Below are 23,926 nucleotides of genomic sequence, written 5' to 3'. Positions count from 1 at the left end.
ATCATCCTCATTTTACAGAAGGGGAAAACTGAAGCACACTGCTGCCATTTCTCACCTACTCCATCAGGCAGGGAACCAGCAAGGAAGAGGTGGGTTGGCCTTTGGGGTGGTGTGTTGATGAGCAGTGCCTGAAAAGTTGAGCTGGGTTGAGACAGGCAGCTGTGGGGAGGCTGGGAGTGGGTCCTGTGTGGGTTACTTGGCATGGAGAGGGTGAGAGAAATTAATCTCTCAGGACTCAGACAGGGAGTGTTCTCTGATCTTATAGGGTTTGTCCTTCTTGGTAGGCCAGAGAGAGAGCCACAAAACAAGTACAGCATAGACAGCGATGGTGCAAGCTCCCCCATACTGTGCTGGTGGCCCCCTGACCAGGAAGAACCACTTCTGTGGGGGGAGAGGTAGTGAACCCCCATGACTAATTCAGTCCTTGATCTCTGCTGAATCTACTTACGAGGTTCCAGTTAGTGGTTTGATGATGTGGCCTTTGGGAACTGGGCTGAGACCACAAAACTCCTTACACAAAGGACAGCAGCAGCCATCAGATGGCAAAAACTGTCAGTCCCTAAAGGCCTGGGCTGGGAATTCAACTAGTGCCCTAGACGTGAACAGGTCTATAGCCTCCTTAGAATTCCCTGACCCATCTAATCACCCAGAGGTGGAGCAGTAGATCTGTTATCTTCAGACCTATTTTATTTCTTGTGGCTTCAGTCATTCTTGCAAGGTGCTGTCGCTGAGGACTAGTCTACACTGGCAACGCTAAAGCACTGCCACGGCAGTTCTTTAACATGCCTTGTGTGGGCGCTCTAAAAAACCCACCTCCATGAGAGGCGTAGGTACCAGCATTGAGAGTGCGGCTCCCAGCGCTGGTGCATTGTCTAGACGGGCACTTTACAGCGCTGAAACTTGCTGCGCTTGGGGGAGGGGGAGTGTTTTTTCACATCCCTGAACAAGAAAGCTGCAGCGCTGTAAATTGCCAGTGTAGACAAGCCCTGAGTTCTGATCCAAGCCAGTGTCTTTGCTTTCATTTAATCAATATGCTAATGAAATTTAGTCTTTCCCGGTCAATGTCTGGGTTCTAGTGTATTTCCTGTAAGGGAATAGTTGGCTTTGTAATTAATCTTTGTCTGTTCCCTTATCTGGGTGAGACATGAGGCTGCAGAGGCCTCTTGGGCTACATCTATGCAGCGGGGGAACCCACCCTCAGCAGCATATCTAAGAGCCCAGATGAGCTGATTTGGGCTCAGGCTGCAGGACTAAAAATAGCAGTGTAGATGTTCAGGTTCAGACTGGAGCCAGGGCTCTAAAATCCACCCCTCCTGCCAGGTTTTGATGCCCAGGAGTCTCCGCCCAGGCGGAGCCAGGGGTTGTTTTTAGCTGTGTAGACATACCCTTAGAGTGAGTGCTCAGAATGCTGGATTTGTGTGTTTCATCCATTCCTTTGAGTGGCTCCTTAGTGTGTAGATGTGGGATCCAATTGGTCACCTAGTGAAAGAACTAAACGATAGACAGCAAGAGAGTAACAGGCTGAACAACAAAAGGACTTTCCCGCAGGGTCTGTTATTCAAAGCCCCTTTTGCTTGTAGACAGTATGACACCAACTTCCTCTGTGAGCTTCAAATGCTTCATTCTCAGCAGAGTGCACAGATAGATGCTCTGAGATGGTCCTGAAGACAGTGTTAATATGTGAAATGCTGGATGAAGAGGGACCCACCTTTAACTGAGGAGTGAGAAACAATGGAGCTGCAGAATGGGACCTCAAAAACAGAGTCCTAGAAAAAGGCGCGATAAAGAAAGGAACATGGTTCTGGTAATTGAGCGAGACTCATCCCAGGTGATCTGCTTCCCTCACAGACCTGTCTCTTAGGATCACAATCAACCCAGACAATTGTATTCAAATAAAGAAATAATCATCATATAGATAGTGTCACAGGTGTGTGCATGGTGCTTTATATGTAAGAACAGCCATGCTGAGTCAGACCAATTCATTGATTCTAGGGCCGGAAGGGACCTCGAGAGGTCATCAAGTCCAGTCCCCTGCCCTCATGGCAGGACCAAATACTGTCTAGACCATCCCTGATAGACATTTATCTAATCTACTCTTAAATATCTCCAGAGATGGAGATTCCACAACTTCCCTAGGCAATTTATTCCAGTGTTTAACCGCCCTGACAATTAGGAACTTTTTCCTAATGTCCAACCTAAACCTCCCTTGCTGTAGTTTAAGCCCATTGCTTCTTGGTCTATTCTTAGGGGCTAAGATGAACAAGTTTTCTCCCTCCTCCTTATGACACCCTTTTAGATGTCTGAAAACTGCTATCATGTCCCCTCTCGGTCTTCTCTTTTCCAAACTAAGCAAACCCAGTTCTTTCTGCCTTCCTTCATAGGTCATGTTCTCAAGACCTTTAATCATTCTTGTTGCTCTTCTCTGGACTCTCTCCAATTTCTCCACATCTTTCTTGAAATGCAGTGCCCAGAACTGGACACAATACTCCAGTTGAGGCCTAACCAGTGCGGAGTAGAGGGGAAGAATTACTTCTCGTGTCTTGCTCAAAACACACCTGTTAATGCATCCGAGAATCATGTTTGCTTTTTTGCAACAGCATCACACTGTTGACGCACATTAAGCTTGTGGTCCACTATAACCCCTAGATCCCTTTCTGCCGTACTCCTTCCTAGACAGTCTCTTCCCATTCTGTATGTGTGAAACTGATTGTCCCTTCCTAAGTGGAACACTTTGCATTTGTCTTTATTAAACTTCATCCTGTTTACCTCAGACCATTTCTCCAATTTGTCCAGAGCATTTTGAATTATGGCCCTATCTTCCAAAGCAGTTGCAATCCCTCCCAGTTTGGTATCGTCTGCAAACTTGATAAGCATACTTTCTATGCCAATATCTAAGTCATTGATGAAGATATTGAACAGAGTCAGTCCCAAAACAGACCCCTGCAGAACCCCACTTGTTATAACTTTCCAACAGGATTGGGAACCATTAATAACTACTCTCTGAGTACGGGTATCCAGCCAGTTATGGACCCACCTTATAGTAGCCCCATCTGAATTGTATTTGCCTCATTTATTGGTAAGAATATAATGCGAGACCGTATCAAATGCCTTACTAAAATCCATCTAGCCCAGGGGTTCCCAAACTAGGGACACAGCTTGTACAGGGTAAGCCCCTGGTGGGCCAGGCCGGTTTGTTTACCTGTCGCATCTGCAGGTTTGGCCGATCACAGCTCCCAGTGGCCACAGTTCACTGCTCCAAGCCAATGGGGGTTGTGGGAAGCAGCAGCCAGCATATCCATCAGCCTGCGCCACTTCCCGCAGCTCCCATTGGCCAAAAATGGCAAACCGAGGATCAACATAGCAGGACTGTGCTTGGCAGGTCCTCTCTGCTCCTCTGGCACATTCTCACGCTCCCTCCTTCTTCTGCTCTGGAAATGTGGGGCTGGCCTGTCCAGGAGCTCTGCCATCTCCAGCCACCTTACACCAATGGAGAGCTCCCCACTGCAAGTGGAATTCCTCACCAGTCAGCCACAGCCGCAATCCATTCCCTTCTGAAGGGTTTCTTCCTCTAGGCTCATGTGTGTTTGGAGGATCACAAAAAGGACATCAGTTACCTGAAGAAGGTAATAGTGAGATGTTAACATCCTCTGCTCTGCACCCTTCATGTTTTCTCTAACGATGCAAAAAATATGCTTATGCTCCCCTGTCTTACTGTCTAGTTGGGTTAAAATGCACAATGGAGAGACACAGACTCTGGGGCAGTTTGAAGGCTCAGCATCAGGCCAGCGCAGTGCCTGGGCCATGATCCACACTGTTAGGTAAGAGATCATGCATGCTGCAGAGGATGGGTGAGCAGCCCACTGAGGAAAGGCATGCTGCCTGCTGCTTTACAGTGCTCCGTGGGCAGACTAAAGGCTGAATTCCGGCACTCCAGATGGAAGGCCTGAACAGTGCCCGTGGTCAGAACAGAGACAATGATACTGTGGGGAAGACCTCACTGCTTAGAGAGGAAGTAGCATATGAATGGTGACTCACAGCAGGAGGAAACTCCTGAGAAACCTCCTCAGAGCTGCTGTCATAACTATAAAGGGAAGGGAATAGCCCTCCTGTGTTCAATACTATAAAATCCCTCATGGCCAGAGACACCAAAATCCTTTTACCTGTAAAGGGTTAAGAAGCTCAGGAAACCTGGCTGACACCTGACCCAAAGGACCAATAAGGGGACAAGATATTTTCAAATCTTGGTGGGAGGAAGTCTTTTGTTTGTGCTCTTTGTTTTGGGGGTTGTTCGCTCTTAGGACTAAGAGGGACCAGACACCAGTCCAGGCTCTCCAAATCTTTCTGAACCAGTCTTTCATATTTCAAACTTGTAAGCAACAGCCAGGCAAGGCATAGTCTTATTTTTGTTTTCTCAACTTGTAAATGTTCCTTTTTGCTGAGAGGATTTTACCTCTGTTTGCTGTAACTTTGAACCTAAGGCTAGAGGGGGTTCCTCTGGGCTATATGAATCTGATTACCCTGTAAAGTATTTTCCATCCTGATTTTACAGAGATGATTTTTACCTTTCTTTCTTTAATTAAAAGCTTTCGTTTTAAGAACCTGATTGATTTTTCCTTGTTTTAAGATCCAAGGGGATTGGATCTGGACTCACCAGGAATTGGTGGGGGAAAGGAGGGGGGATGGTTAAATTCTCCTTGTGTTAAGATCCAAAGGGTTGGATCAGTGTTCACCAGGAACTTGGTGAAAAAGCCTCTCAAGGCTACCTAGGGAGGGGAAGGTTTTTGGGGGAAAGAGGTGTTCCAGACATGGAGGAATCTGGATGGTGGCAGTGAACCCAGATCCAAGCTTAGAAGTGTTTATGCAGGTCCCCACATCTGTACCCTAAAGTTCAGAGTGGGGGAGGAACCTTGACAGCTGCTCTGGCTTTTCTCCAGCTGTGGGAGCCAGTCTGGTAGGAGCCGTTTGCAGATGAGTGCAGTTCCTGCATTAGCTCAGCTAAATGGCTGCAAATGCAGAAAAACAGTGAGACTGGAGAACTCAGGAGATTCCTTCGTAATTGGATTTTGAAGTGGGCAGGTCAAATTCTGCCTGCTGGCAGACAGTGATTACCACTGGATGGCTGCTGGGTGAGCTGTGGGAATTGGAATTTCCACTTCTAGAAGTAGCTGCACCAGATCAGGCTGGAGTGGGGGAACACAGGAAGAGCGTGGGGCAAATCTCTATTGGTCACTCTCCATGCCGAACTTGTCTGCAATACAATCAGGGTGTCACTGACTAGAGCTGTTAATAGTTGTAAACTCACTTAACTAAGAAACTAAGTGACTCTGATCTTTGCATTGTCCCTACAGCACTAAGGAGATCTGTGGTGGAGCTAGGCTCTGAATGTCACTCAGACAAGAGGCTGTGTGTGTATCTTCATTCAGTGAGGAGAAACCATTTCCCACAAGATAGGACACTCATTAGTTAATTCAGACCCGGAGATTCCTCCTCCCAACCTGGACTGAGTAGGAGAGCTAGTAGTTAATAGCCTGTGCACCTGGACGACACTAAACTATCACTGAGATCACGCAGTAGAACTCAGCACCTTCGCCGTGGTGTGGGACTGGGTATCCTAAAAGGAATAAGTCTTTGTGCACTGAGCTCTGTCAGCCAGCCGGTACAGAGTATTTATCAACAGGTGCCTGGCTGGAACCTTGTCAGAGGAAAATCCCACTAGTGAGGTTAGCCACCTGGACGAAAAGGAGATCGTTGGGAGCTGGTTTCAGTTTTGTTTGTTCTTTTCTCCTCTAGCATATAAGAGTGTGAGTTTACATCTGGATGAAAGAGTGACTAAGTCCCATTGCTAAAGGAAGCACCTTCCTAACGGCTAACCAGAGACCTGTCTGAAGAGGTGGGAATAGAGGGAAAGCTGAAAGGGACTTTCCTAAGATGCTGTGATTCTATCCCCAGGGCTGGAGGAGGCAGTGCCCTGACAGTTTATATGGCCTTCTGAAGCTAAAAGGCCTCTCAGTGCAACATCAACCAGGGTCAGGCTTTTATCCAGTAGAGAAGACAGATCCTGGGGCCTGTTTCTACAGCTCTCTTTATGCGTTCCACTCACCTTCTGCTGTTTGGTAGCAAACTTCTTGATCACTGCGTGCACCAGTATTACTGCAAGTGTCCTCATCAGGATGGACTCTTGAAGGCCAATGGCTGAAAAAAAATCCCCACATGTCTGAGTCAAACAGGAGTAAAGCTGTTATAAGTGTGGCTTCTGCTATCATGGGTGAAAGTTAGTGAAAGGAGCGAAAGTCCAGTCTGGGCTAGCACAGGGCAAGATTTCTTACTCTTCAATGTAATATTTTATAGCCTAGTCTAAATTGAAGGGGAAACTTGATGGGAATTCCGCACTCCCAATAATAGACATTAAAACACGTTTCCCATTTAAAACAAGCAGTTATAAATAGGGCAACAGAAATGGTGATTTTAAAGTGGATCAGATCACACTGCACCAGAGGATCAGCTCCGTGAATTTAAGGGATGGTAACATTGGTTTAGTGGACGTCACTATTTTTGAAAATCACAAAACTACTTTGAGTTTCACCAAACCTCATGTGCCACCAGGTTCTCCCCATGGCTGATTCTGACTGAGGGGTGTGATACCCTCCTGCTAGACTCAAGGAGCGCTGCATGGCTCTGCTTAGGGCCAGTCCTGCAGACCCTTTCACCTGCTGAATCACAGTGAAGTCAACAGGAATTTGGCATGTGGGAGATTTGAAGATTGGTGTAGTCATTGCTGGTAATAAGAGAAATGGATAGATCATTATGGTGTGGGAGAGGTGACCCTGGTTTCTGTGCCAGATAGCACTACAGTATATGGACACCAGTGCATAAGATGCACAGGCCCAAATCCTCAAAGGTATTTAGGCACTTATGTTTCATTGAAATCAATGGAAGATAGGAGCCTAAATGCATTTGAGGCACTGGCCATGCCTTTTTATTATATACCTCCATCATGCATGGTGTGCAGGGAGAAAGGATGGTCATGCATTTACGGCACTAGCCTGGAACTCAAGGGGCCTCAGCTGAGTTCCCAGCTCTGCTACTGCTGTCACATGTGACTTTGGGCAAGTCATGCAGGCTGGGGATGACAAGGGAGCCTCAAGGAAGTGATAGAATTCAAGGCCTCAAAGGACAGCCATATCAGCCTCCTCTACAGGACAAGCTACCAACAGCACCCACACACTGAACTCAACAACTGAAATGAGACCAAAGTATGACAACCCGCAGGAGACTAGATATAATGTGTCGCAGGGTGAGAAGGACCAAGGTGCTCCGAGGCCGAGGCCCATACAATGGCAGGGAATTGATTACATGAGCTATACCCAGATAATCCCAGCAAGCAATCCTCACCCCATGCCGCAGAGGAAGGTGAACTATGCCCTCTCCAAGGTTACTCCCAATTTGTCCTGATGGGAAATTCCTTCCTGATCCCCACTGATCAGTTAGATCTTGAGTATGTGAGCCAGAACCAGCCAGACAAGTACCTTAGAGAGAGAAAATGCTTGTGCCACTTCAGAGCCCTAGGACATTAGATGGGGAGGGCTATCTCCAAGGGTGGTCATTTTTGATGCTTCAAAGGGAGAGGACTAAATAAATAAATAAATGAAAATCCACCCACAACCCTCACAACCCAGAACACACTTAGGGGGGAGGGAAAAGAATCCCTTCCTGACTCCAGCTGCAGGTACCTGTCTGAAGCCCTGAAGCATGAGATTTCACGAAAATCAGACATGAACCAGAAGGGACTCTCAGGGCAGCTGAGCCCTGCATCCTACCATGACAGGACCCCGTCAGACAATCCCACTCAAATTTGTCCATCTGTCTCTCAGAACTAATTAAGCTGGTTACTCCCACAACTCCTGTTGGGAGGCTATTCTGAAACCTCTCCCCTCAGCTGATTAGAAGTTTTTTTTAATTTCCAGCCTGAATTTTTTCATAGCCAGGTTATGCCCATTTGTTCTTGTTCCTTTAGCTTATATAGCCCTTTATCCTTTCTGGTGTTTACCCTCTGATGTATTTATAGAGGGCTTTCTATAAATTCATCAGAGGCAGGGCCAGCTTTAGGACATGCGGGACCTGATTTGAAAGAGCTGCCACTGAAATGCCGCTGAAGACAGCGGCAGTGATTGAGCAATTTGGTAGCAGCTCAATCGGTTGCCACTGTTTCCAGTGGTAATTCGGCGGAGGATATGGGGCCCATCTTCCAGACACTGCGGGGCCCTCTTAGGGGTGGGGCTTGATTCCCAGGAATCGGGAGAATCGCCCTAAAGTCGACTCTGGTCAGAGGGGTAAACACTAGAGCAATTTCAGCTTTCATTTTGGTAGGCTAAACAAGCCAAGCTTCCAGTTTCCCCTGAGCCCTCTATTCCCCTGATCATCCTAGTAGCCCTTCTCTGCGCCTGGACAAAGGCAGTTGAGATCCTTGGCAGTATTAGGTGAGGCATTTCCAGGCAAGATAGAGAAGTATTTGTGCTATTGTACAAGGCACTGGTAAGACCTCAGTTTCAATACTGTGTACAGTGCTGTTCACTATGTCCAAAAAAGAGGAATTCAAACTGGACCAAGAGATGGTGTGTACAGACAGCTATCTATAAATGCACTGGGGGTGTGGGGTGAGGATGGTGGTAAATGCCAGCGAGGATGAAGGGCTCTTTAAGCTAAAGGACAATATTAAGCTAAGGGACACCCAATGAAGTCTGGTCAAAGTGTTATTTCAGGTCAAATGGGGGAGTTTATATCAGTATGAAGTTTATCTAGAGTGGGGGTCTCAAATTCAAATGATTCAGGGCCACATGAGGACTAGTACATTGGCCCAAGGGCAGCATTACTGATACCTCTGCCCCACCAGGTCACCCTCAGCCCAGCCCCCACTCCACTACTTCCATGAGGCTCTGCCCCTGCCCCCATTCCAACCCTTTCCCTGAAATTCCCACCCCAACTCTGCCCTCTCCCTGCCCCCAGGAGGTGCAGGAGGGATGTGGTGGGGCTCAGGGCAGGGAGTTGGGGTGTGGGGTACAGGAGGAGTGAGGGGTGCAGCAGGGGGTCAGGGTGCAGCAGGGGGCTCAGGGCAGGGGGTTGGGGTGTATCAGGGGCTTAGGGCAGGGGGTGGCTCTGCAAAAGGGGGGCAGGGTGCAGTGGGGGCTCAGGGCAGGGGGTTCGTCTGCAGAAGGGGTTCGGGGGGTGGACTCTGGCCCGGTGCACACCGGGAGCAGACCAGGCTCCCTGCCTGCCTGCCTGCCTTGCCCCCGCCCACCACTCCACTCCGGGAAGCGTCTGGAACCTGGGGGAGGAGGGACACAGGGGTCTCTGTGCTGCTGTTGCTTCAGGCATCACCCCCAGCAGCTCCCATTGGCTGGGAATGGGGAACCGTGGCCAATGGAAGCTGCTGGGGGCGCTGCCTGAAGCAAGAGCAACACACCCCTGTGCCCCCCAGTTCCCCACGTTCCGTCCACTTCCCGGAATGGCGCGGGGGCAGGCAGGCAGGGAGCCTGCCCTTCCCCCAGTGCGCGTCGGGCTGGAGCCGCTCTAGTTAAATGCTGTGTGAGCAGCTCGCAGGCAGCAGAAAATAACCCCATAGGCCGCATGTTTGAAACCCCTGATATACAGAATGCGCCATTGGTGAGCTCCACTGGGTTCGAGATGGGAGTTTATGGCCTCATGACTCTCCCTGCCCACCACATCCTTCCCTTAATTATTTCTACACCCTGAGGGTCCTTTCCTGGACTCAGTTCTTTTAGCCGTCTGGCCACAAGTGACCTTCTTACTCCCTCTAGTGGAGCATTATAAATGTGTCATTTTAATATACAGACTATGGCTTCCCCTCCAGGAGAACTCGATGGGAAATACCAACACCCAATGTTTCTGACCCCATAAACTCCTAAAAAGATTCCCTTAGTCCCACTGTCAGCCCAGTACAGCTGGCAAGGTGAATCATAGGTGAGTTGAGTAGAGAGACGCAGAAAGGGTGTAGATATGTACGTGATTATATACCCTACCTTGCTCTCTACTAGCCCAGGCTGTGCCTCCCCATCAACACTGCCATTTTAGTAATATACTATCTCTTCGCCACAGGGAAAGACTCCAGCAGAGGGGAGGTAGTGGGAAAGTCTCCAACAGGAGGTTTTCCCAGCTGCCTCCCCCTGCCAGAATCTTTCACTGACTTGTGTCGCTACGCATGCAGCTTGTTTTTCACTGTGTAGCTATGTGTACGCTACACGCTGCCGACACCGGTGTGTAGTGTAGATGTAGCTTTTCAGATCCTAGCCTGAGAAGCTTGTCCGACCGTCCCTCCCTCCACCACTTTTGAAGAGGCTCATTTACACTTTAAACTTCAACTAACCAGAGCCTGAATCTCCTTCCGAGATTCCTGGACAGCCCAGCTCTCCAGGAAGCTCAGCAATCAAGTCAACTTCCTTTTATGGTGGCTTGTGGCTTCTGAGCCCCTCTTTCCCTCAGTCTGGTCTAAAGTTTTCAACTTCATTTGTAAATTGGAAATTGTGGTTACTCAGGAAAAATCTACAACCTCTCTTCTTGCTGAGCACCCAGAAAGTAAACTAGGTGTTAAGTATTTTAACACCCGAGGCTAATTAAGTAACAATCAGTTTACACAAGCAACCCAGGCAATTGGTCTACATCATTGCAGGGGGGCGCACATCCCAGTTGAGGCCTTGTCTACACTTGCAAGTTAGAGTGCGTTAAATCAGCCCCAAGCACCCTAACTCCTGAGATGTCCACACTGGCAAGGCATGTAGAGCACCCAGACTCCGTGGCTGGAGCACGCCTGGTAATCCAGCTCCACGAGAAGCATAAAGCTTGCTGTGCCCCGGCTGGCGTGCTGTGGTGCCAGTGTGGATGCCCTGGTTTATTAATGCACTCTGATCGGCCGCCAGAAGTGTCACACAATGCCAGTTCTAGCCACTCTGGTCATCACTTTGAACTCTACTGCCCTGCTCTCAGGTGACCAACCGCCAGACCTGCCCTTTAAATTCTCTGGGAATTTTGAAATTCCCCTTCCCGTTTGCTCAGCAAGGCGTGGAGTGCTCTCAGCAAATCTTTCCAGGTGACCATGCCTCCACGCACCAGGCAATACCCAGTATGGAGCAATGTCGAGGTGCTGGACCTCATCAGTGTTTGAGGGGAGGAAGTTTCCAGTCCCAGCTGCGCTCCAGCCATAGGAACTACAATACCTACGGGCAGATATCAATGGCCATGATGGAAAGGGGCCATGACCGGGACGCACGGCATTACAGGGTTAAAGTGAAGGAGCTGCGGAATGCCTACCGCAAAGCCTGTGAGGCAAACTGCCGCTCTGGTGCTGCCCCTGCGACCTGCCGTTTCTACAAAGAGCTGGACACGATACTTGGGGATGACTTCACCTCCACTCCAAAGAGCACCATGGATACTTCAGAGGCCATAGCAGCACAGAGTTCAACAACTCAGGAGGAGGAAAGCGGGAGCGAGGGTGCTGAGGAGGAGGGGAACCCAGAGCTAGACGACAGCCGGGCATTCCTAGATGCATGCACCCAGGAACTGTGTTCAAGCCAGGAGGAAAGGAGCCAGTCGCAGCAGACGGTGCTTGGAGAAGAATAAACTGCAGAGGAGGTGCCCAGTAAGTGGTTTTTATTTTGGAAAGGTAGTTGTTTGGTGTGGGCTCTTGGGGCTAGAAGGGTTAGGGCTGTGTGCATGCCTAGATGCGGAATAGGGTGGTGATGTGCTCTCTCACATCATGGTAATCAGCCTCAATGATCTCATTGAAGGTCTCATGCAGAATCTGCTGGGCAATCTGCTTGCACAGGTTCCTTGGCAGAGCTACTGTGCTCCTTGTTCCAGTAAGGCTAACATGTCCACGCCACTGTGCCATGAGGGGTGGGAGAACCATTGCTGAACACAGGCAAGTAGCATAAGGGCCAGGGCAGAAGCTGCACTGTAGTAGAAGACCCTCCCTTACTTCCCAGGTCACCCTCAGCAGCGAGATATCTTCCAGGACGAACTCATCCTGTGGAAAATGTGGGGACAGTGTTCAGTATAGGGGCCCCCTGCCACTGTTGGTTCTCCCAAGGCACAGAACCAACCCCAGAGGACACTATGGTCCTGAAACAATCAGTCCCCCTTGGCCCTGTGCTTATTCACCATTTTGGGTGGGTTATGTGCGCTCGTTTTGGGACTGGTACTTTCTGCTATTGTGTACACTGTACTTGTCTTTAAGTACAGCTGAATAATTGCAATGTTGAGTGTGAACAATGCTGCCTCTGTTAAGTGTTGCATTTTGGCTTTACAGATGCAACCTTGAGATTCCAGCTGTCCTTGTTATCAATGGCCGAAAGACTACAAAGAATCAGGAAGCACCTGCAAAGAACCAGAGAGGACCTTACCGAAAATCAAAAAGTACAGGAGTGGCGGGAAACTGAAAGGAGGCTCTGCCAGCAGAATGCAGATTGCCAGCACCAAAGCACAGAGCGGCTCATAAGCATTATGGAGTGCCAAGCGGACTCAATACAGGTGCTCATAGCACTGCAGACGGAGCAGATCCGCCCCTGTCCCCTCCTGCAGCCCTTACATAAGAACATATAAGAACAGAAGAATGGCCATACTGGGTCAGACCAAAGGTCCATCTAGCCCAGTATCCTGTCTACCGACGGTGCCTCAGAGGGAGCAAACCTAACAGGTAATGATCAAGTGATCACTCTTCTGCCATCCATCTCCACCCTCTGACAAACAGAGGCTAGGGACACCATTTCTTACCCTATCCTGGCTAATAGCCATTAATGGACTTAACTTCCATAAATTTATCCAGTTCTCTTTTAAACGCTGTGATAATCCTAGCCTTCACAACCTTCTCAGGTAAGGAGTTCCACAAGTTGACTGTGCGCTGTGTGAAGAAGAACTTCCTTTTATTTTAAACCTGCTGCCTATTAATTTCATTTGGTGACCCCTAGTTCTTGTATTATGGGAATAAGTAAATAATTTTTCCTTATCTACTTTCTCCACATCACTCATGATTTTATATACCTCTATCATATCCCCCCTTAGTCTCCTCTATTCTAAGCTGAAAAGTCCTAGCCTCTTTAATCTCTCCTCATATGGGACCCGTTCCAAACCCCTAACCATTTTAGTTTCCCTTCTCTGAACATTTTCTAGTGCCAGTATATCTTTTTTGAGATGAAGAGACCACATCTGAATGCACTATTCAAGATGTGGGCTTACCATCGATTTATATAAGGGCAATAATATATTTTCCTTCTTATTCTCTATCCCCTTTTTAATGATTCCTAACATCCTGTTTTGACCGCCTCTGCACACTGTGTGGACATCTTCAGAGAACTATCCACAATGAATCCAAGATCTTTTTCCTGATTTGTTGTAGCTAAATTAGTCCCATTATATTGTATGTATAGTTAGGGGTTATTTTTTCCAATGTGCATTACTTTACATTTATCCACATTAAATTTCATTTGCCATTTTGTTGCCCAATCACTTAGTTTTGTGAGATCTTTTTGAAGTTCTTCACAGTCTGCTTTGGTCTTAACTATCTTGAGCAGTTTAGCGTCATCTGCAAACTTCGCCATCTCACTTTTTACATGTTTCTCCAGATCATTTATGAATAAGTTGAATACGGTTCTAGGACTGACCCTTGGGGAACACCACTAGTTACCCCTCTCCATTCTGAGAATTTACCATTAATTCCTACCCTTTGTTCCCTGTCTTTTAACCAGTTCTCAATCCATGAAAGGACCTTCTCTCTTATCCCATGACAACTTAATTTACGTAAGAGCCTTTGGTGAGGGACTTTGTCAAAGGCTTTCTGGAAATCTAAGTACACTATGTCCATTGGACCCCTTTGTCCACATGTTTGTTGACCCCTTCAAAGAACTCCAATAGATTAGTAAGACACGATTTCCCTTTACAGAAACCATGTTGACTTTTGCCCAACAATTTATGTTCTTCTAGGTGTCTGACAATTTTATTCTTTACTATTGTTTTGACTAATTTGCCCGGTACCGATGTTAGACTTACCGGTCTGTAATTGCCAGGGTCACCTCTAGAGCCCTTTTTAAATATTGGTGTTACATTAACTATCTTCCAGTCACTGTGTACAGACGCCAATTTAAAGGACAGGTTACAAACCCTAGTTAATAGTTCCGCAACTTCACATTTGAGTTCTTTCAGAACTCTTGGGTGAATGCCATCTGGTCCCGGTGACTTGTTAATGTTAACTTTATCAATTAATTCCAAAACCTCCTCTAGCGACACTTCAATCTGTGACAGTTTCTCAGATTTGTCACCTACAAAAGCTGGCTCAGGTTTGGGAATCTCCCTAACATCCTCAGCCATGAAAACTGAAGCAAAGAATCCATTTAGTTTCTCCGCAATAGCTTTATTGTCTTTAAGCACTCCTTTTCTATCTCGATCATCCAGGGGCCCCACTGGTTGTTCAGCAGGCTTCCTGATTCTGCTGTGCTTAAAAAACATTTTGTTATTACCTTTTGAGTTTTTGGCTAGCCATTTTTCAAACTCCTCTTTGGCTTTTCTTACATTTTTACACTTAATTTGGCAGTGTTTGTGCTCCTTTCTATTTACCTCACGAGGATTTGACTTCCACTTTTTAAAGGAAGTCTTTTTATCTTTCACTTCTTCTTTTACATGCTTGTTAAGCCACAGTGGCTCTTTTTTAGTTCTTTTACTGTGTTTCTGAATTTGGGGTATACATTTAAATTGGGCCTCTATTATGGTGTCTTTAAAAAGCGCCCGTGCAGCTTGCAGGGATTTCACTTTAGTCACTGTACCTTTTAATTTGTGTTTAACTAACCCCCTCATTTTTGCATAGTTCCCCTTTTTGAAATTAAATGCCACAGTGTTGGGCTGTTGAGATGTTCTTCCCACCACAGGGATGTTAAATGTTATTATAATATGGTCACTATTTCCAAGTGGTCCTGTTATAGTTACCTCTTGGACCAGCTCCTGTGCTCCACTCAGGACTAAATCTAGAGTTGCTTCTCCCCTTGTGGGTTCCCGTACCAGCTGCTCCAAGAAGCAGTCATTGAAGTATCAAGAAATTTTGTGTCTGCATTTCGTCCTGAGGTGACATGTTCCCAGTCAATATGGGGCTAGTTGAAATCCCCCACTATTATTGAGTTCTTAATTTTGATAACCTCTCTAATTTCCCGTAACATTTCATCAACACTATCACTGTCCTCAACAGGTGGTCGATAATAGATCCCTAATGTTATATTCTTATTAGAGCATGAAATTACTATCCATAGACATTTGGAACATATGGATTCACTTAAGATTTTTGCTTCATTTGCTTCTACATTTTCTTTCACATATAGTGCCACTCCCCCCACTGCACGACCTGTTCTGTCCTTCCGATATATTTTGTACCCCGGAATGATTGTGTCCCATTGATTGTCCTCAGTCCACCAGGTTTCTGTGATGTCTATTATATCAATATCCTCCTTTATCACAAGGCACTCTAGTTCACCCATCGTATTAATTAGACTTCTAGCATTTGTGTACAAGCACTTTAAAAACATGTCACTGTTTATTTGTCTGCCCTTTTCTGATGTGTTCGATTCTTTATGTGAATGTTTCTTGTCTGATCTGGCCCTTACATTATCCTTTTCCATCCTCTGCTCCTGACTATTACCTAGAGAATATCTATCAATAGACTCTCCTCTTAGAGAAGTCTCTGTCTGATCCACATACTCCTCTGCAGCAGTCGGCTTTCCCCCATCTCCTAGTTTAAAAACTGCTCTGCAACCTTTTTAATGTTAAGTGCCAGCAGTCTGGTTCCACTTTGGTTTAGGTGGAGCCCATCCTTCCTGTATAGGCTCCCCCATCCCCAGGGCCGGCGCTTCCATTAGGTGACCCTAGGCGGTTGCCTAGGGTGCCAGAATTCGGGGGGGCAGCATTTTGTGCGCTCCCCACGGGGCGCACGGGAGCTTCCGGTTCCACTCCCGTCGCGCTGCCGAAGAAAGACCTTCTGCCGACGTGCCGCAGAAAACAGTGGCAGGCAATTGAGCAGCTCAATGACTGCCGCTGTCGCCTGCGGCATTTCGGTGGAGGGTCCTTCTTTGGTGGCGCAATGGGACTGGAACCGGAAGCTCCTGCGCGTCCCATGGGGAGCGCACAAAATGCCGCCCCCCGAATTCTGCCTAGGGCACCAGAAAACCTGGCACTGCTCCTGCCCATCCCAAAAGTTTCTCCAATTCCTAATGAATCTAAACCTCTCCTCTCTACACCATCGTCTCATCCGTGCATTGAGACTCTGAAGCTCTGCCTGCCTACCTGGCCCTGTGCATGGAGCTGGGAGCATTTCTGAGAATGCCACCATAGAGGTCCTGGATTTCAGTCTCTTCCCTAGCAGCCTAAATTTGGCCTCCAGGACGTCTCTCCTACCCTTCCCTATGTCATTGGTACCTACATGTACCATGACCGCCAGCTCCTCCCCAGCACTACACATATGTCTATCCAGATGCCTAGAGAGATCCGCAACCTTCACACCAGGCAGGCAAGTCACCATACGGTTCTCACGGTCATCACAAACGCAGCTTTCTATGTTTCTGATGATCAAATCTCCCATTACTAACACCTACCTTTTCCTAGTGACTGGAGTTCCCTCCCCCGGAGAGGTAACTTCAGTGCGAGAGGATACCCTAACACTATTTGGAAGGAGGGTCCCAACTATGCGAAGGTTTCCCTCTGCTCCTGTTGACTGCTCTGCTTCCCTGGGCCTTTCATCCTCCTCCTCAACAGTGCAGGGGCTTGCCCTGCTCCCGCGTGGCTCTGGCCCTGCGCTGACCTTGTCCCGCTCTTGCCGCTGGCCACTGGGATTTAAAATCCAAGCCACCCACTGCTAGGCACCATAGGAATGCCCCCTCCCACCCGGTTTAAAGGGACAGTCGCACCCATTGTGCCGCGAGCTGACAGACATGAGCAAAGAGGCTCTTCCAAGGTCTCACCCCGCAACGTTGTCCCCGTGTGAGTGTAAAAATTAAAAAGGCACCACTTTTGGAAAATATGCTCAGCAGGGGAGCGGCTGCTTCCCCTGCTCCCCCCTAGCTACGCTACTGGTTCACCCTCCAGCTCCCTAGGTGAGACCAGTCACCACATGGTCAGCTCTGCTCTCTCCGCTAGTCCAAGGAAGATGCCTGATGAGTGTGTGACTGGAGGCTGGGCTAGAAGGCTACAGTTTGGATGTTAGTGCAGTTGTATAAGCTACACCTTGAGCCCTGCACCCCTTTGTGGTGAAGGGAAATCCTGGGACTGACGCAGCCCAATTCCTGCCTGAGGAGGATCCCTGCCAGCGGACAGCAGCACCTCTGCAGTGACTGAGGAGTCCAGTGTCATCTTCAAACCTGAGGATCATTCACGGAGTTTGTGAGTGCACCATCTTTTAGTTAGTTAGGGAATTTGTTTTGGGGACCCCCTACTCCCTGAAATGTGTCCTCAAGCCAGTGAGTAAGGGTTTGAGGATTTTATAACCTGTTGCATATTACACCTGTGGAGGGATTTACCACCTCCTCCCACTTGTGAGTCCTTTGGGCTGAAGAATTTTGTGGTATAGGTCAGGGGCAGGCAACCGATGGCACGTGTGCCAAAGGTGGCACGCGAGCTGTTTTTCAGTGGCACTCACACTGCCCAGGTCCTGGCTGCTGGTCTGGGGGGCTCTGCATTTTAATTTAATTTTAAATGAAGCTTAAACATTTAAAAACCTTATTTACTTTACATACAACAATAGTTTAGTTATATATTATAGACTTATAGAAAGAGACCTTCTAAAAACATTAAAATATATTACTGGCATGCAAAACCTTAAATTAGAGTGAATAAATGAAGACTAGGCCCACCACTTCTTAAAGGTTGCCGACTCCTGTTATAGGTCATCAAGGGCCCCAGCAAGTATGCGTACCAATGGGACACTAATTTTACATTTGCTACATCAAGTCATGGGTATTTTCAGTGTGGGCACCAGTGACCCTAAAAATAGTGTTTCACCCTGTTATGTTGTATGTAATTATTGTGTTGAATATATTTTTATGTGTTTGTGTTATTTCTTGGAAGTCTCCAGCTACCTGCCAAGTGGGGATTACTCTGTAGTTAGAATTTTCTGCCCAAGGTGCCCTGGTGACTCTTCCAGGAAGGAGCAAGGGGGGTGGAGGCACTGCCAAATAATTTTATAGGAAAAAAAGAAAGAAGATACACCCTGCTGAGTGGGTGGCGGGATCCAAAAGAACCCAGACCTGTTCATCAAAACCCGTAAGCGGACTGGCATTAAAGGAGGTAACCAGGTGGAGAGGGGTGCTACAGTTGTTTTGTATGCTGGGTAAAAATAAATAAAAAGACTAGCTGTTATTCTGGTTGGTGACTGATTCCTTTGACGTACCCTACCCATATTCCCTCTGCTGCCCTGACAAGCTACTGTGGCAGTTCTCACTCAGGGGTTGATTGGTCAGGTAGTGTCAGGGCTAAGGCCTGTGATTTGCAGGGGGTTGTTGATAGGGGATCCAGGGCCCTCCCACTCCCCCAGGTTCCATAGGTGCTGGAACAAGGGATGCAGGGGGTGCTACAGCACGCCCTGGCTTGAAGTGGTTTCCATTATTTACACAGTTTACAATTTGGTTCAATGGCTCTCAGTACCCCCACTGTACAAATAGTTCCAGCACCCCTGCCGGGCTCCAACCCAGGGCCCTGTGAGGGGCTATCAGTGATCCGACAGCCAAGGCTGCTTATGGCTGCTCTCCTGGCCACTTCCTGTCACCCCCACCTCCTCTGCAATTGTCCCAAAGTTGGGTTAAGGCAGTGCAAAGGGTGTCTGATCACCACAAGGCTCCATGTAGTGTGGTATCTCAATCTCTCTCTGGTGCCAAGTGCCTCCTCCTGAGGTATGACCCACCCTCCTGTGCCTGCACAGTCCTAGGGATTTCCACTGCTGGGGTACTCCAAACAAAAAATAAAGGGGATTACCAATGTCCACAGTCCATACAAAGGGGAGAAAGGGAAAGTTTTCCTTTCCAGCTGTCTCTGGGGCAGTTGTCCTACGGAGAGATTCTGTCTTCCCTCAGCAATTCTGTCCTGGAGCTGCAGGCGGCAGGTCTGCTCTCTTCCCTGGTCTGCCACCAAGGGAGCTGCTTCTCTGCCTTTTAACTCCTCCTCCAGTTGGTGTTTTTTCTGAAGATGTGGTGGAGCGGGGCTGGCTGGACCCAGAGCAATTCCTTAATCCCTTGTTGCCCAGTGTAGGGTTTGTATGCCCAATCACAGCTTCCCACTAGGGTTGGGGGCAGGGAGGAAGGAGGCTGGCATAGGAGCCACTGGGCTGGACTATGCCATCATAGCATTCCCTGACCCAAAGGGAATCCTTATCTGGCTAGATACGCATGGTTTAAGTCCACTCTCAGCAGCTAGAGCCCTGTTTTAAATAGAAGATTTGTTATTATTTATTATATTTTACTATTTACCTATTTATTTAGGAAGTTTTAACAGGTTTACAAATCCTAGCTATGTGAGTATCAGACAGCACAATAATCATTACAACGCTGAGCTTTTGTTAGAGGAACATCAGATAGTAATTCGATCTTTCTATTTAATAGGGTGTTACTGAATTACCAACTTTTTACTACTCACAACATGTTGTGTCTGCTGATGTTATTAAACTGAGTGAGATCTCTGATTAAACATATTAACAAACCAGGCATGTCTGTCCAAGGGAATACTCAAAAACATTGGACAAGTATGCAGGTAAGTGTACTTTGTCGGAGTCTTGAATAAATGGTAACCAAATATCTAAGAATCTATTCGTCCTCTGTCTATTTTGCTGGGTATGTAATTGGAAAATACATTATTATCACCCAGTGTGGAATTCTCATCAGCCAATAGAATTTCACCTTCCAGCTAAAATATGAATATAAAATAAAATAATAAAAAGCTTAGGAATCTTGTGATGTGCTGGGATAATTGAATGTATGCCCTGTCGGGGCGCTGTTGAGCCGTGGGAGGCACTCATTCCCCTTGGGCTCAGCACTCTTGCCAGCCCTGCAGTCTCAGGAAGAAGCTGGAGAGTGGGACTGGAAATCCAATTTTGGTCTCCGATATAACAGTGCTGTCATCAGCACTAGGCATCAAGTTAACATACTGCTAAACTTTTTCTCTAGCAAAACCTCCTTATCCTGTTTCTGTTGCCTGTGGATGGAGGGGAGCAGCAAAGCATATTTCTTCCTTCCCTGGAGAAGTTGTGAAGTGCGGTGGCAAAGCAAGAATTTGACTTGTGTCTTTTTCTGACCTTTCCCAAGCAACCTATGCCCTTGCTGACACCCTTGAGAAGCACAGAGCCCTGGCTGGAGAGAAGGGCCTATTTGCTCCACTGTTGCATGTGCAGGTTCATCACAACATTGGACAGAACTTGCAGGACAGCAAGGGCTCCAGCGATATGGCTGAACTGTAGGCTGGGGCCACCTCAGTTAGCCCTGTGAAGTACCGCAAATATTGCAAAACCACAGTGTTGTTATGAGAGAGAGAGAGAGTGAGTACTTCTGTTCTGCTCCCAGGTTTAGTGTAGGGCTTCCAGCACTGAAAGCTCCTTGGGGCTGGGACTATCTCCTCCTATGTGTACACACAGCACAGAGCACAATGGGGTTCTGATCTCAACTGAGGCCTGTTGGGGCTGTTGTAATACAAGCAATTATTCATCTTCATAGGCAGTAGCCAGCAAGGGCCCTGTTCCATGGGGCTTCCTCTATGATCTCATCCCAAAGCCCACCCCCACAGTTTGCACTAACAGGTACTGTGCAGGCCGTTTCCACAGAGAGGCTGAGAACTGACTTGCCCATGGGGATCCAACTCTCCTCTCACGTCTAGAATGGAATTCCTCTTCGCACAGTGGACCACAAGGCAATGTGGAAAGGTTGTGTCATTGCTACTCGTACTGTACCTGGCTTGTACCTAAAGAACTTTAATCTCCAGAGCTATCAAGCCAATAGATGTCTCAGACAGGAATGGGTCGGAGGTCAGACACTAGGCCCTAAATAAGCAAAATGTGAGTCTCTCTGCACTTGTTTATAATAAGCATAACTGGGATTCAACAGCGTGTTGTAATCATTTATTGAATCAATGGCTTTTTAAATGTGGAAGATGTCGTAGCCCAGCTGCCTGAGTGAAGCAGCTTGGAGAGCTGTCACGGACGCCCCCACAGATTTCCCAGAATCCTCCTTCAGAACCTGGGTGGGAGAACAGCATCATACTTCCTGCTGGCAAGCTGCTGCTGTTCTTCAGTGATATAAGGAAACAGGATGTGTGAGAGAGCACTGGGTGTGATTCTCACTTACGTCAGGAAACTAACTGCTTTCCTCTGCTTGCACTTCTAGCTGTGTCATTAAACAATGATTTGTGTCCTCTGTAGCGGATGTACAGATCCTGGTATACCTGGGCAGAGTTAGGGTGGGAACTTTGGGGATGGGGTTGGAATGGGAGCGGTGCCAGGGGCGGGGGGATGCGGGCACCCACTGGCCCCGGAGAAAGTTGTCGCCTATGGTCCTGGGCTGGCTGTTACTGCACTGTACCTGTGTATTTCGGGTGCAATAATATCACAGGATGTGTGTGGTTGTGGTTTTACACATCAACAGGCCAACATCCGCATGAGGCAGGAAGCTCCAGCACAGGGAAGCTACACACACTGGACAGTCGTTGGATGGCTGCACATGCTGGACAGTTCTGTGCCAGTCTTTTTGTCAAAGGAAACACTATAGGCCAGATTCTGCCACTCTTACTAATGCTGCATAGTACCTTGCCCCAGGGCTAGTTGCAACCGTTCCAATGGGACAACTCAGAGTGAAGCATTGCACAAGGTGAGTGAGGGTGGCAAGGTCTGGCCTTTTATCAGTACTTGCATCCAGGAGAGTTACTCATCGATTCAGTCACGGTCTTTAGATTGCATTACTCTGAGATCATTCCGCAAGTGGAGTGTAAATCCCCATCAGAGCGATCCCTGCTGTTACAGGGTGACAGCTCTTTCACCCTCTCCTTGTGGGTGTCCCTCCCAAGTGAGACCGGAGGTGCACTCTGCTGTGGGAGCAGTTAAAGTGCAGGAGAAGCACTTTGTGAATGAGGCATCACCCGCAGCCTGGTCCCCCTGCTTCTGCTCCTGCAGGACCAGGATCCTGAGCTGGTGAAGGTAAGTCCCACTTTGTTATCTCCCCAGTATGACAGACCCTCACTCCACAACTTCTCCCGCTAGCTTGATCTCCAGATGTACTTCTCATAGCAACATCCCATACTCCACCCACATTCTCCTATATGGAGGGACAATACAGAGGAGTGGGTATTTCCTGGCTTCCACCAGTCACTTCCAATGCAGCTAGTATGAAGGGAGGTCCAAATGTCCATAAACGGCACCAGTGGGGACCCTGAAGGACTGGAAAAGTCTGGAGAAGCACCAGATGGTCCTTCAAACTTCCATCTTAGACACTTGGTTTTTCATTGTCATTTATTAGCTGAACAATATTCACTGTTTCCTATTATCCATTGTGCAATCCTTACCCATCTCACCTTGACTTCTGAGCATCTAAAGAGACCAGCTAGAGATGTGGTAAATTCTTGGGTTAGCGACTGCCTCAGTCCAAGTGCAGATGGGACCTTGTAAGAAAGCCAGTGCTCTGTTACTAGCTTGTAGTACGTCGGTTATGGCTCTGGGGTGCGAATATTGCCAGGAACAGGTTAACTGAAGAGGTTTCTGTGCTCACTAGTCAGTATCGGACCCCTGACTGCAGCAGCTGAAGCTTTGAAATTACTGTTTAAATAGTTCCTGGTGCATGCCAGCGTTGTGTGGTTTCCACACAGTGAAATCTATGCTGCTGGAGGGAGAGGCCTTGTCCCCAGCATGTAGCTGGGTGTGATCTTTCCCCATATTATCCAGACTAGAAGCAGCAGGAATCAACACATGTACTGGGCCTGTGCATTCCACCACAGGAATCTGGTCATCTTTGAAACTCGGATTATTCGGTGCTGCATAACACCCACGATGGGAGGATCTGGGTGGAGGGAATAGCCAGGGAAGAGGCTGCCAAGCTGGCAGAGTGATTCATGCCCACAAGCCTCTGAGGGGTTGAAAGGATGGAGGAGTACAGAGTCATAAAGGCAGGTGCATGGCTCAGTGCAGCTCTTCCCCAGACCCACCTTACACAGGTAAAACAGAGATTGCTGGAGCAGAGTGATGGAGTTGGGGCCCAGCCTGAACCAGCCCTCTTCCTGGCATCCCTCCCCTGGGCCTCCTGTGCAGGGCTGTCCCTTCTGCCCTCTGGGGGTACTAGCACCCATGTGGTGATTCCCTGAGTCATGTGTGCCCCATAAGAAAGACATTCCAGGGGCCAAAGAAATTCCAGATAGCAGGAGCAAATGCAAGGCCCAGCCTCAGGTGGGACCCTTGGATGCTGATGATGTCATCAGGCTGCTCACTGCAGTGTTCACTCTGGATATCTTTTCCCTGTACTGATTGGCCCTTTGCTCTGGCACCCTTCTGCACATCCCTCACAGTTCACCTCAGCCTTACTCTGGCTTCCCCCAGGGCTTCCCTTCTTCCTGCCCTTCCTCTAGTCCTTTCCCCTCCATGGCCCTTCACCCTTCCTTTGTGTTTCTGTTTTAGCTACTCTCTTAACTAAACCCTCCCCAAGGATTAAAAACAACCTCCCACCCTCCAAAAACCAATTGTAGCATTACAATGTCGTTTGCGGACCATCTCGCTGCTCGCTTTGCTTGTAGGTTATGCCCCGTTCCCCAGCCCTTGCTCTTTTGTGTCTGGTTAGGCTGTAAATGTAACAAGAAAGAGGGGTGCTGACTAAGGTTATACTATGTAGGACTAATTTACTCTCCCCTTTTTCCTTCACCTCAGCTTATG

This window comes from Gopherus flavomarginatus, chromosome 8 (assembly GCF_025201925.1).
Source record: "Gopherus flavomarginatus isolate rGopFla2 chromosome 8, rGopFla2.mat.asm, whole genome shotgun sequence".
NCBI lineage: Eukaryota > Metazoa > Chordata > Testudines > Testudinidae > Gopherus > Gopherus flavomarginatus.
Note: the sequence above shows the minus strand (reverse complement) of the source record.